The 12,446-nt window shown below is 38.4% G+C and overlaps 1 protein-coding gene across 2 annotated transcripts in view; it reads right to left on the bottom strand.

Annotated features, from left to right (window-relative positions):
* Positions 1-6,239, bottom strand: part of TASP1 (taspase 1) — a 303,312-nt gene extending 297,073 nt beyond the window's left edge. For both annotated transcript variants that reach the window (XR_004679429.1, XM_035005826.1), the window contains exon 1: positions 6,182-6,239. The gene's annotated coding sequence lies outside the window, so the exon portion shown is untranslated. The remainder of the gene's footprint in view (positions 1-6,181) is intronic.
* Between the last annotated feature and the right edge of the window lie 6,207 nt (positions 6,240-12,446).

Genomic DNA, 12,446 nt, shown 5'->3' with positions numbered 1-12,446 from the left:
TTGAGGCTATTGAGAAACAGGAGTTCTCATACACTGTTAATAGCAGCATAAGATGACAAAACTCAAAAAGGACAATCTGGCAAAATCAATCAAAATTACAAATGCACACTGAAGGATTATTTGTAATAGTAAAGATATGAACCAACAATATGTCTTGATGTAAGTGGTTAAAATAAAAGCAGCCACTGGAAAAAATGAGAATATTCTTGATATACATATATAAATTGACTAACCTTACAGATATATAAGTAAAAAAGGCACAGTACAGAAATACATGCAATGTCATATTTTGAGGGAGGGGAGAAAAAAATAATACAGCTAAGTATATATGCAAAGTACAAATCTGGAAGAATACACCCAAAAATAATAGTGGTCACCCAAAGAAGATTTGAATGACTGATGGACAAAAGTGGAATGGAAATTTTATGGTTCATTGTTTATACTTTTCAATATTGAAAAATCTAAACGTATTACTTTCCAAAAAAACTTTTTTTATTCATTTATTTATTTATGGAAACATGAAGTAACTAGCTAAATCCAAGTTCCAAAATAGAGCAAGCCTATGAGATCTCACTTAAAAACTTCAGTAAGAGGGAAAATACCATATGCTGAAGGTTCTCAACACTCATGCCACCTAGGGCAGGAATGGACAAATACACAGCCAACCAACAATACTGGCCCAAAAAGTTTTTGTTTTGTTTTTCTGTTTTTGCTTTTGTTTTTCTGGATCTTGAATTTCTGAGGCCACACGAACTACAGGTAATTCAAATTAAAAAAAAAAAATCATAGTATTTGATCTCTACAGTTCAGACTAAGGAGTAAAAAATAAATCATTACTGTAGATTAACATCAAATATCCCTAGGATTATTTTTTATCAAATTTGTACTCACTTCATTATTACAAATCATTATTTGAAATTGATGAAGCATACTTACATCAACATACTGATCTGCAAGAAAAATGTCTAACATTTCAGCTAAGCTTTGAGGTAACATTCAACACACAAGGTTTCCAATGAAAGGAAATGTATAAGCATGTTATAGTTTTTACATAACAGAAAACAATTGTATAGCTCATTTTTTATAATGCCTTTATTTCTGAATAATATACTTGAAAATGGACATATTGCAATTTACTACTAGTGATGATATTAAAATTCATTTTATTGTTTCTAAAACACTGGCAACTTGTCCATCCTCTGCAAACCTGCATCAAAAATTAAACATAGAGTTAGCATATGACCCAGTAATTTCACTCGTAGGTATATACACCCAAGAGAACTAAAAACATGTCCACACAAAAAAATTGTACATGGATGTTTATGGCAGAATTATTCATAATAGTCGAAAAGTGCTAACAACTCAAATGTCCATGAACCGATAATGGTTAAACAAAATGTGGTATATTCATACAACGGAACATTAACTAGCCATAAAAAAAAAATAATAATAATAATTAAGTACTGATACATACTATGGCATGAATGAACCCTGAAAACAGTGAAAGAAGTCAGACATAAAAGGCCACATACTATATGTTTCCATTTATGTGAAATATCCAGAGTAGGCAAATCTAAAGAGACAGAATGTAGATCAATTGTTGCCTTGGGCTGGGAAGCTAAAGGGGAATTGGAGAGTGACTGCTAATGGGGGCAGGCTTTCTTTTGGTGGCAATAAAAATGTCCTAAAATTGGTTGTGTGATGGTTGCACAATTCTGAATATACTAAATACCACTTAAAGTACACTTTAAGTGGATAAATTAATAAATTAATAAAGCTGTTTGGAAAAAAACAAATTTCCTGCTTCCCATAAACTGTATCTTTTCCCATAAGTATATCTTTTCCAAGTTACCAAACCTAATGACCTTTTCTTACTCTGCTGCTTGCAATCTTTGTTATCTAGATCCCCCATCCTCTTGGCAAGTATGCCAATCTACCATCCCAGTTCTTTATGACCCCCCTGATCCTTCTCAACTTTGTCCTCTTACATGACTCCCCGTCCACAGGCCTATTCTCAGATGTCTCCTTCAGCAATTTCATCCACTGCCAACCTTTTAAAACAATCCTCTCTCAGTAAATCAGATTATTTGTAACTCTCTATCTTCTGTCTCTTGAGCTCTAGCCGCAAGTCTCCAGGATAGCTTAGCTCAACCTGGATCCTCTTCATTCTTTTCCTCTTTTTTTTTTATTATGTTATGTTAATCACCATACATCATTAGTTTTTGATGCAGTGTTCCATGATTTATTGTTTGCGTATAACACCCAGTGCTCCATTCAGTCTGTGCCCTCTTTAATACCCATCACCAGGCTAACCCATCCCCCACCCCTCTCCCCTCTAGAAACCTCAGTTTGTTTATCCACCCAAAACAATCTCATTTTTCCACAGAAATCTAGTTCTTTCCACATCACTCCTTATTTTTAATAGCACTAATCCCTTTCTAACTCACCTGGAAGTCATCTTGGACTGGACGCACTTTCCAAATCTTATAAATTTCTCCCTCAAGCATTTAACTTCCTTTTCCCTACTGCCTCGACCCTTGTTCAGTTCACATACCGCTTAGCATGTTACAAAAAGCATTTTAACTTTGCTCCCCAAATCCAGACTGTTGTAAAACAACCAACTACAAAAAGCTGCCAAAATAAATCTCATAAAGGACAACTCCAATCAAAATGAACAGCATGCCAAAAGACATGAGCAGACAATACACGCAAGAGGAAATATAAACTGGATATCCAATATCAAGGAAAGAATATTCAAAGAAATATAAACAAAAATGGAATCTTCCTAACTAGCCCTGTATTGCCACCATAAACTGATATAAGTAACCATTTTGAAAATGAATTTGTCAGGAAGTATCAAAATCCTTAAAATGTTTAATTTTGTATATACTATCTTTCCAGAGATAATCTATGTATGAACTAGTCCATACAAACACAAGTAACAATAGTACCATGGATACCCCTAAGGAGAACTGGGAGAATGAGGGGCAAAATGAAAAGGAAACGTAAAATAAAAAAAAAAGAAAAGAAAAGGAAACGTGATCTTCTCCTAATAGCCTTTTGCATTTGATTTTTTTTTTTTTTAACCAGGTACTATCTACTAAACACAGATTTAAGTTAGCCATCTCTGAGACTAAGATGAATGCAAATTAACCTGATTATCAAGGTCAGAAGAGAAACTAAGAATAAAACATCATTTTTGCTCCAGGGACTTTCAAGGCACTGATTTAAGGTCTAAATTTCAACCCCAGTTCTCTCAAAGACTTATTTTCCTACTGCATGTAATGACACTTTTTTTTCTTTATACCATTTAGAAAATTATGACATGTCCTGTTTGCCCCTGGTGTTGGAAGTTTTTCACTCTAGATTTACTTAGTCTCTTAGAAGCAGTCAAAGAATAGTAAGTCAGGGAATCCATCCATCTTACAGCAAAAGGCTTTTATAGAAATCCAGCCCTTAAGCTATAGCAACTGATGAATAAAGAAGCATTCTGTTGCTCTTAACATCTTGACATTGAAGGTTCAATGCCTCATTCAATGAGCTCCAAAACACACTCATTTCATCTTTGACCCAGTAATTTCACTTCTGAGAACACTTTCTACCAAAATAACTTCAAAAACAGAAAAGCCTTATGCCTGTTATGCTGTGTTTAACACAGGATAATTTAGAAAAACAAAAATCTGGAAGTGACCTAAATGCCCAACGTAGAGAAATGGTTAAAAAAATGATAACCTATATTATTTATGGTCAACTCGTTTTCAACAAGGGTGCCAAGACCATTAAACAGGGAAAGGATAGGGGCGCAAGGGTGGCTCAGTCGGTTAGGCGTCCAACTCTTGATTTTGGCTCAGGTCATGATCTCAGAGTTGTGAGATCAAGCTCCACATCAGGCTCCTCACTGGGTGTGGAGCCTGTTTAAGATTCTCTCTCTCCCTTTTCCTCTGCCCCCCTTAAAAAAAAAAAATTAAATAGGGAAAGGATAGTCTTTTCAAAAAATGGTGCTGGAAAAAAAGATAGGCACATACAAGGAATGAACCTGGATTCCTACCTATTCCTACCTACCTATTCCTTGATCCACATAGATCAAGAACTAAATGTAAGAGCTAAAACTGTAAAACTCTTAGGAAAAGATATAGTAGTAAATTTTCATCATTTTGGACTTGGCAATTGTTTTAGATATGATACCAAAAGCACAACCAATCAAAGAAAATATAAATTAGAATTCATCAAAAGTTTAAATGTGTGTACTTAAAAGAACACTATTCAAAAAAGTATAAAGAAACCCCACAAAATGAGAGAAAATGGAAAAAACACCGCAAACAGTACATGTGATAAGGGACTTGTATCCAGACTATATAAAGAACTCATACAATATCAAAGTTTTTAAAAATTCAATATAAAAATGAGCAAAGGAATTGGATTGACATTTCTCCAAAGATACACAAAGGGCTGATAAGCATAGGAAAAGATGCTCAACATTACCATCCAACAGGGAAATGGAAATCAAAACCACCTGAGGTACCAACATCACAGCTATAACTCAAAAGACAGATAATAAGTTTAACAAGGATATGGAGAAATCAGAACTCTCATATCCTGCTGGTGCAGGCCACTCTCGAAAACATCTGGCGGTTCCTCAAAAAGCTAAACAGTTACCATATGACCCAGCAATTCCACTCCTAGATATATATCTAAGAGAAATGTAAACATATCCACACAAAAACCTGTACATGGATGTTTACAGCAGAATTATTCATAATAGTAAAAAAGATTAAACAACTCAAATGTCCATTAACTGATGATGGATAAACAAAATGTGGCATATTCCTATAATGGAATATTATTCAGCCATAAAAAGGAATGAAGTACTGATACAAAATACAACAAGAATGAACCTTAAAAACATGCTAAGTAAAAGAAGGCAGACACAAAAGGCCACATATTCTATAATTCCATTTACCAGAAACGTTCAGAATAGGAATATCTACAGACACAGAAGTAGATTAGTGGCTCCTAGGGACTGGGGGAACAAGGGGAGGGGAGTATCTAATTAGTGGTTGCCAAGGACTGGGGGATCAAATGGGAAGTGACTATGAGTACAGTTTCCTTTGGAGATGACAAAAATGTTCTGGAATTAGCGGTGATAGGTGCCCAACTTTATGAATATAGTAAAAACTACTGAAATTTACAATTTAAAAGGGTGGGTTTATGGTATGTGAATTATATCTTAATAAAAGATCAACCTATGCAATGGATGCCATGTACAAAAATTATACTTTTTGGTTATAATCATATTTTACACACACTATGATCATAAATAGGTTAAAAATGCTATAAAATTAGAAAGAAAGGGATCAAAATGCTGGGTTGGTGAAATTCCAGGTGATCTCTTTTTAATTATTCCTGCATTTTCCAGATATTCATTAATAAGCACGCACTGCGTTTTACAAACGGGGGGGGGGGGAGCTTTATTTAAAACAAACAAAAAAGGAAATTACTCAACTCCCGAGTGCATAAAAATTCCTTAGCTTAGTATTCAAGGATCTCAGTCACATGGTCCCGAAAATACCTTTTCATTTCCCCTCCCCTACAGAGGCGAGTCAAGTTACTCCCTCCTTCCGGAAACACGATGCCCTCTATTTCCAGGGCACCTCCAGCTCCTGTTTTCCACCCTCCTCTCCAGCTGCTCCTTCTCCATCTTCTTGGTCCTTTCCTCCTCCGCCTCCTGAGCAGTAAATGCTAATGTCCTGAGAGACTCTAACCAGGCCGCTGGCTATAACACCACGGGGCTGCTTTGACCCCAGCCGGCCACGCAGGACTAGGGTGCACACCCTCGGGGCTCTGCGAGCCTCCGACTCGTAGAACCCCGCAGCCCGCGACTGCGAAGTGAGTGAAGGACAGCGAGGACTGCCCGCACACAGACAGTCCCTTCCCCGGAGAGGGAATGAGACTGCCAAGCTGGAGCCAAGGCTTCGGGGACCCGCACGGGCGCCACGCGCGACCGAGGGGTCGAGGGACGTCCCGGATCCGCTCCTCCAGCACCGCCCCAGGCAGTGGGCATCCTGCGCGCCGCCCCCTCCCGGCCCCGAAGAGGATGTCCCAGCGAGCGTATGGGCCTGGACAGAGGAAGCGCCGCAGCGCCGGCAGCGGCGCGGACAGCGTGAGAAAGAGGGACACTCACCCGCGTCAGCCCCGAGCCCTCACAGCGCCGGAAGTAGTCACCCGCCCGTTGCCAGGGTGAGGAAGCGGGGCTGACGTCAAGCTTTCCCATTGGGCATGCGCGTAGCCACGTGGCCGGAAGCATACGCCTACGCGGGGCTCTGACTCTGCCCACTGCTTCCGAATTCACCTGGCCGCTGAAGTTGCACGAAAACTTTACCTGGAGCCTCATTCTGAGCTGCGCAGGCGCCGTTGCTAGTCTGTTCTCACGCAGACTCTTAATGAGCCGGCCTGCTGTGACTGTACGGATCCAAGTGGTTGGCAGACGAGCGTTAGGATACGAAATGAAGTTAAAGTAGCCATGATTATTGAGGTGTCACTTCAGAGCTTAATTTTTTTCCATTCTTGCAGTCCCCCCCGATACAGTAGGGAAAACTAGAGCTCTGCGGGGATTCCACGTAGGAGGTGGGAGCCAGACCTGCCCTTGGGAGAATCAAAGTGTGGGTGGCCTTTCTTTTACCATCTAGCTTCTAAGATCAAGACCAGTAACAATGTAATCCCTTTAATGTTTCCTTGTAACTATTAACATGAGACCTTTAACAAATAACCAGCTTTAAACCTGTTTTAGAAACCAGAGATTGAAAGAAGTAAAGTAGTAGCTCTTAAGTATGGTCCCCAGATCAGAAGCTTAACATGACCTGGGCCCTCACTAGAGGTATAATTTAGGAAAAGATGTTCCACCTTACCGGGGGGGAAAAAAAATTTATTTTAATTACAGATAAAAATAGACAGCAGTCCTCTTCGATCTGATTATATAACATTTTAAGACTGATACTATATCCTGTTAGAGAGGATTGAGAAAACATTCACTCTTGTTCATTGCTGGTGGAATAAAGATTTGCACAAATTTAGGGGGGACAATTTGATGGTCATCTACCGCAATTTTAAATGTGCTTCCCCTTTGACCCAGAAGATCCACTTTAGGAGTCTGTCTATAATATTTCCATATGTGCACCAAGATATATATATACATATATATTCATGTAAAATATATTTATCAAATAATTTCTATGAGCTTGGCACAGCTCAAGGAAGTTTATTGAAGCATAGCTCATGTAGGAAAAAAGAAAAAAAAATTGGAAACGAATTATAAAAATGCAAGCGATATGATGCAACCATTTTTTAAATACTCAGATGAAAAGCTATCAAACACATGATTAAAAATCCAAAATAATATTCTACATCCCATTTATGTATGCATGTCTGTGTATTGTTATCTATATTTACATATATATATACATAGACAGTGTATGTGGAAAATGGTTAAAAGATTATGTATCAATGAAGCTACTAATAGAAATAAGATTGGATTGAGTTAGGGGTGAAATCACTTTTATTATTTATATCAATAATGACAGAACAGTTAAAAATGCTGGATAAAATACAGCAAGTAACCTTGTGTTCCGCTAAAAGGAAATCCCCAGAGACCAAAAACAATGGAGAATCCAGAGTAGGATGCCAGTGCTGAAGGCTCATCTCTACTGAGAGCACTTACATATAGCAGGAGCCTAAGGTTTGGGTTTTTAAGCCCATAAGGTAACAAACAGATACACACAAAAAAACCTTTAGTAAGAACAGAAATAGGAGAGAGTGAACTTTGATCTCATAGGCTTCTGGTTTTGAAGTCATCAGATAAAGAATATAAAGTAAATATTTCTTAAATGTTTTAAAAAATAAGTGGGGAGTAGAAAAAAATAAGTGAGGGAGTAGAAAACCAAGCAAAGATTAAGAAAATACCATAAATTATCTGATAGAATTGAAAAATAAATAAATAAAAGATCTAGAAATACAAAATTGTTCATAAAAAAAAAAAACCACAGTAGATGAGTTAAACATTACTTAGACACAAGCTGAGAAAAAATTAAGCAAATTGGAAGGTAGGTATAAAGAAATTACCCAGAATGAGGATCAGAGAGACAAAGAGATGGAAAGTATGGATGAGAATGTAATAGATGTGGAAGATAGAATGGTAGGGATAGAATGTCTAATATAAGTAACATTAGAATTCCAAGAACATAAAAAAAATGAACAAGGAAGAGGAAGTATTTTAAGGAATAATAGATATTATCCAGAACTGATGAAAAACAGAAACTCTCAGATTCAGGAAGCTCATGAATCTCAAGCTGGATAAATAAAAGAAATCTAAACCTAGACACATTATACTGAAATTTTAGAAGATCAAAGACAAAAATATTTTAAAAGCAAGCAGAGACAAAACACCTACAAAGAAATGATTAGGCTGAAAGGAGATGTCACAGTTTGACAATTGAAAATAGAAGATGAAAATGGTATCTTTGAATTCCTGAAAAAATATTTCCAAAGTACTGAAGATGTCAACCTAGAATTGTTTACCCAGCTAAACAAGCATTCAGGAATTAGAATGTACTGAGGATATTTTCAGATAAACCCAAACTGAGAAAATTTACCATGAACCAAAGTATTTATTAAGACTACAATGCAGGAGGAAGAAGGTAATTCCAGAAGAATTATTCAAGAAGAAATAGATGTTAACTTTAGGGACCCCAAGTTCTGAGCCTAAGATTCTCATGACAGGTTTACAGAGTTGTCTTTATTTCCACAGACTTAGTCTCTAATCCTCTGATATCTATACTATTTACTTTTTATGGTAAAGGATTTGACATATCACCAGTAAGCACAGAATGTTCTATATTTGTAATAGGTCATCTTACTGTTTTTGGTATATGACAGTGCAGCAGATTATTTTCCTGAAATGGCTGCAACACAACATTGTCCACCTCACATGCTGCTTTGAATGATGAGACTTTGATACTCCTCCCATCTAGAGGTGTATCTATCTATGTTCCCTACCCTTGAATCTGAGCCAACTTGTGAGTATAGCAGAAACCACACCAGGTGACTTCTAAGGAAGGTTGCAAGAGCACTGAAGGTTCTTTGCAATTCTCTCTTGCAATGCTTGCTTTTAAATCCCAGCCACCATGCTCTGGGGAAGCTTAAGCAGCCACATGGGAAAACCAAGTATAGATGTTGTGACCAACAACTCCAGATAAGGTCCCAGCTGCAGCCACCACCAACAGCCAGACATGTAATTGAATGGGCCTTCAGAAGATTCCAGTCCTCAGCCATGGATTAATTTCCAGCCTTTGAGTCTTCCCAGCTTAGCAATCATGAGCAGAAACAAGCCATCTCCACTTGCTCTTTCCAAATTTTGATCATAATAATGCAATAAAATGGCTTTTGTTTTACATCACTAGATTTACACTACTAGTAGTACTTGATCACAGGCTCCAACAACTGACCCACAGTTCACCAGCTCTTATACTGAGGGTATCATGCCATGGCCCTGACACTGAAAGCCTAAGGAAAGCTATCAGTGACTAGGAGGATAACCACATGGTTCTGGACAACTCCATTGCCTCCAGTTCACCCACCTTATCCTCACTAACTAGTCATCTCTCCTCTCTGTTTTGCACTCTCCCACCATAGGTAACCTGGAGTTTTTTTCTTTATTTTTCTACCAGTGACTTCTAGGGGTGGAAGGGAAAGGTTATTACATGGTAATAGTAAGAGTAAGCATTTATTACATGACAGTAGTAACTGGAACAGATTTTGTTACCTGGAAGTGGATAAATACCATAACAAAACATAACAAAAGAACATAACATGAGTAAAACATGTGGCATTGGCTTTGAGACTATGTGAAGCAGCAAGGGTGGGAGAGGATCCTGAAGGAGAATGTCAGAAATCTAAAAGGTCTTGAGGAGGCTGCACCAAAGGCACAAAAGAAACTGAGGAAGATGTCGTTGAAAGCCAGAGAAAGGGGTCCCAATTACATACGACCAAAAAGTTCAGCCCAGGCTTTGGGGAGCAGATGCAAACCATCTCCAGGGTGCCCTGCTTAAATTCCTGACCCACAGAATCTATAAGCATAATAAAGTCGTTGTCCTTTTATGTCATTGGATGTGGAGTGGTTTTTTACACAGCAATATTACATGGAACAGGTAGAAATAGAAGAAAAGATGTTTGGATTTTTAAAATGCATAGATAGCGCACTATGTTGTACATCTGAAACTAATGTAACATAGTGTGTCAACTATACTCAAATAAAAAATTATAAATAAGTAAATGAATGAATGAATTTAATTTAATTTAAATGCATAGATACGCTCCCTTCCATTTCTTGGGCAACACTGTTACCTGCTGTGTTCCCAGGATTTAGCTACGAATGACAATCACTCCCAATCCCGCTCTGCACACCTTTATCTTGGGCATCCAGCCCAGAAACCACTCTTGCCATCTCCTAGCAGTTTAAGTGGAAGTAACAAAATTCTGTCTAACCTGCCTTCAGAGTCAATTTTTCAAATTTCTTTTTTTTTTAAGATTTTATTTATTTCTTTATTTGACAGAGAGAGCGCACAGGTAGGGGGAGCAGCAGAGGGAGAGGGAGAAGTAGGATCCCCACTGAGCAGGGAGCCTGATGACGTGGGGCTCAATCCCAGGACCCTGTGGTCATGCCCTGAGCCAAAGGCAGATGCTTAACTGACTGTGTGTCACCCAGGTGCCCCTTTTCAAATTTCTAACCTGTGTCAGTGCAATTGCTCTCAGGTCTTTTGAAATATTAAGGATGACAGTTATCTAGCTAATCAATTCACTGAAACTGTTAAATATAAAAGAAAATCCTCTACTACTTTATCTCCTTCAAGAAAAATCTCCATCTCCCTGTTCCCCTTTTTCCAAACCCCAAGATAAAAACTAATTGAGGAAAAAGAGCAGGGGACATGCATGGATCGTAGGCTGGGAAAACAGTAGATGCTCAGTGTTCAGGATGCTTTGAGTGTAACTGTCACTCTTTTTATTTATTTATTTATTTATTTATTTATTTAAAGATTTTATTTATTTATTTGACAGAAGGAGACACAGCGAGAGAGGGAACACAAGCAGGGGGAGTGGGAGAGGGAGAAGCAGGCTCCCTGCAGAGCAGGGAGCCCAATGCGGGACTCAATCCCAGGACCCTGGGATCATGACCTGAGCTGAAGGCAGACGCTTAACGACTGAGCCACCCAGGCACCCCTTTGTCACTCTTTTTAAAATAAGAGGACGAGTCAGGGTCTTTCCCTTCCTTATAATTTTAATATCTGCCTAGGCTCTATTGTCTACTTCTGTGAATTCAATGCAATTCCAACAAATGTAAAGCAAATTGTTTGTTTGGAATTATTAACTTAATATTTTATATTGTTTAGAACCAATAACATGTCTCCACCTTTATAATCTTTACAAAGAAGAATGTGCCTGACAGTATTTGGAAGAGAAATGGGTTATTTAGCTTCTTTTGCAATGTTTCTCTTAAGTGTGAGGATGATACTGAAGGAAAGTAATTTATATATTAAGCTATAACAATTTTTTTTTTACTTATTGTGGAAATTTTCAAAGATGTACAAAAGCAGAGAGGATAGTGTCATGGCATCTCATTTTCCAACCACAAATTACTCTGTAGTTATCTGGGTTTTTTCTGGCTGCTCACATTTTGTTAGCAGATGCCTCTAGTGTCCCTAACCACATCTCCTTGGCTCTGATTTCAGCTCTAGCAGGCAGCTCCAACTTGCACTGTCAGCTTCCCTGGCTTTCTGCTTTCTGGCCCCAGGCCATTTCCAATGCACAGTAGCTTTCTCAGCCATCATGCAATGAAACAATTCCAGGCTGTGCTTGGGCATTAACGCTCCCGAGGGCAGCCCTCAACCAAAGACGGGTTTCAACCCTGCACCTTCTGTCCTTCAGCCCAATTCTGAAAGTCATTCCTGTAAACTTCGCAGAGTTCTCAAGGTACTGAGCTGTGCTTGTCTACAGGCCACAAGTGATGAAGCATCTTTAGCATTTCCTGCCACCCCGCCTTATGCCTCATAGTCCTCACTTGGGCTTCCGGAAACCACTTCCCAAAAAACGTCCTGCACCTGAGTTCTTGTCTCAGGGTCTATATTCAGGGGAAACCAAACAAAAGCTAGCATCCTTCATCCAGTCATATCTTTTGGTTATGGTCAAAGTCTAATATTCATTCCTATGAAGATCATTTTGCAGATAGGACAGATCTTTTTCAAGATGCTGGCCAATGTGGCTAACTGCTGTAGAGTAGTAGTTAGGAGCAGCATAATTCTGCTTTCCTACAAAATTAAGAGTAGCATTTCCTTCTTGCTTAGTTAAAGAGAAAAGGAAGGAAGGAAGGAAGGAAGGAAGGAAGGAAGGAAGGAAGGAAG

This window comes from Mirounga leonina, unplaced genomic scaffold (assembly GCF_011800145.1).
Source record: "Mirounga leonina isolate KUSES-001 unplaced genomic scaffold, KU_Mleo_1.0 Mir_150, whole genome shotgun sequence".
In the NCBI taxonomy this organism is placed as follows: Eukaryota; Metazoa; Chordata; class Mammalia; order Carnivora; family Phocidae; genus Mirounga; species Mirounga leonina.
Note: the sequence above shows the minus strand (reverse complement) of the source record. Positions and strands in the feature narration are given on the sequence as shown.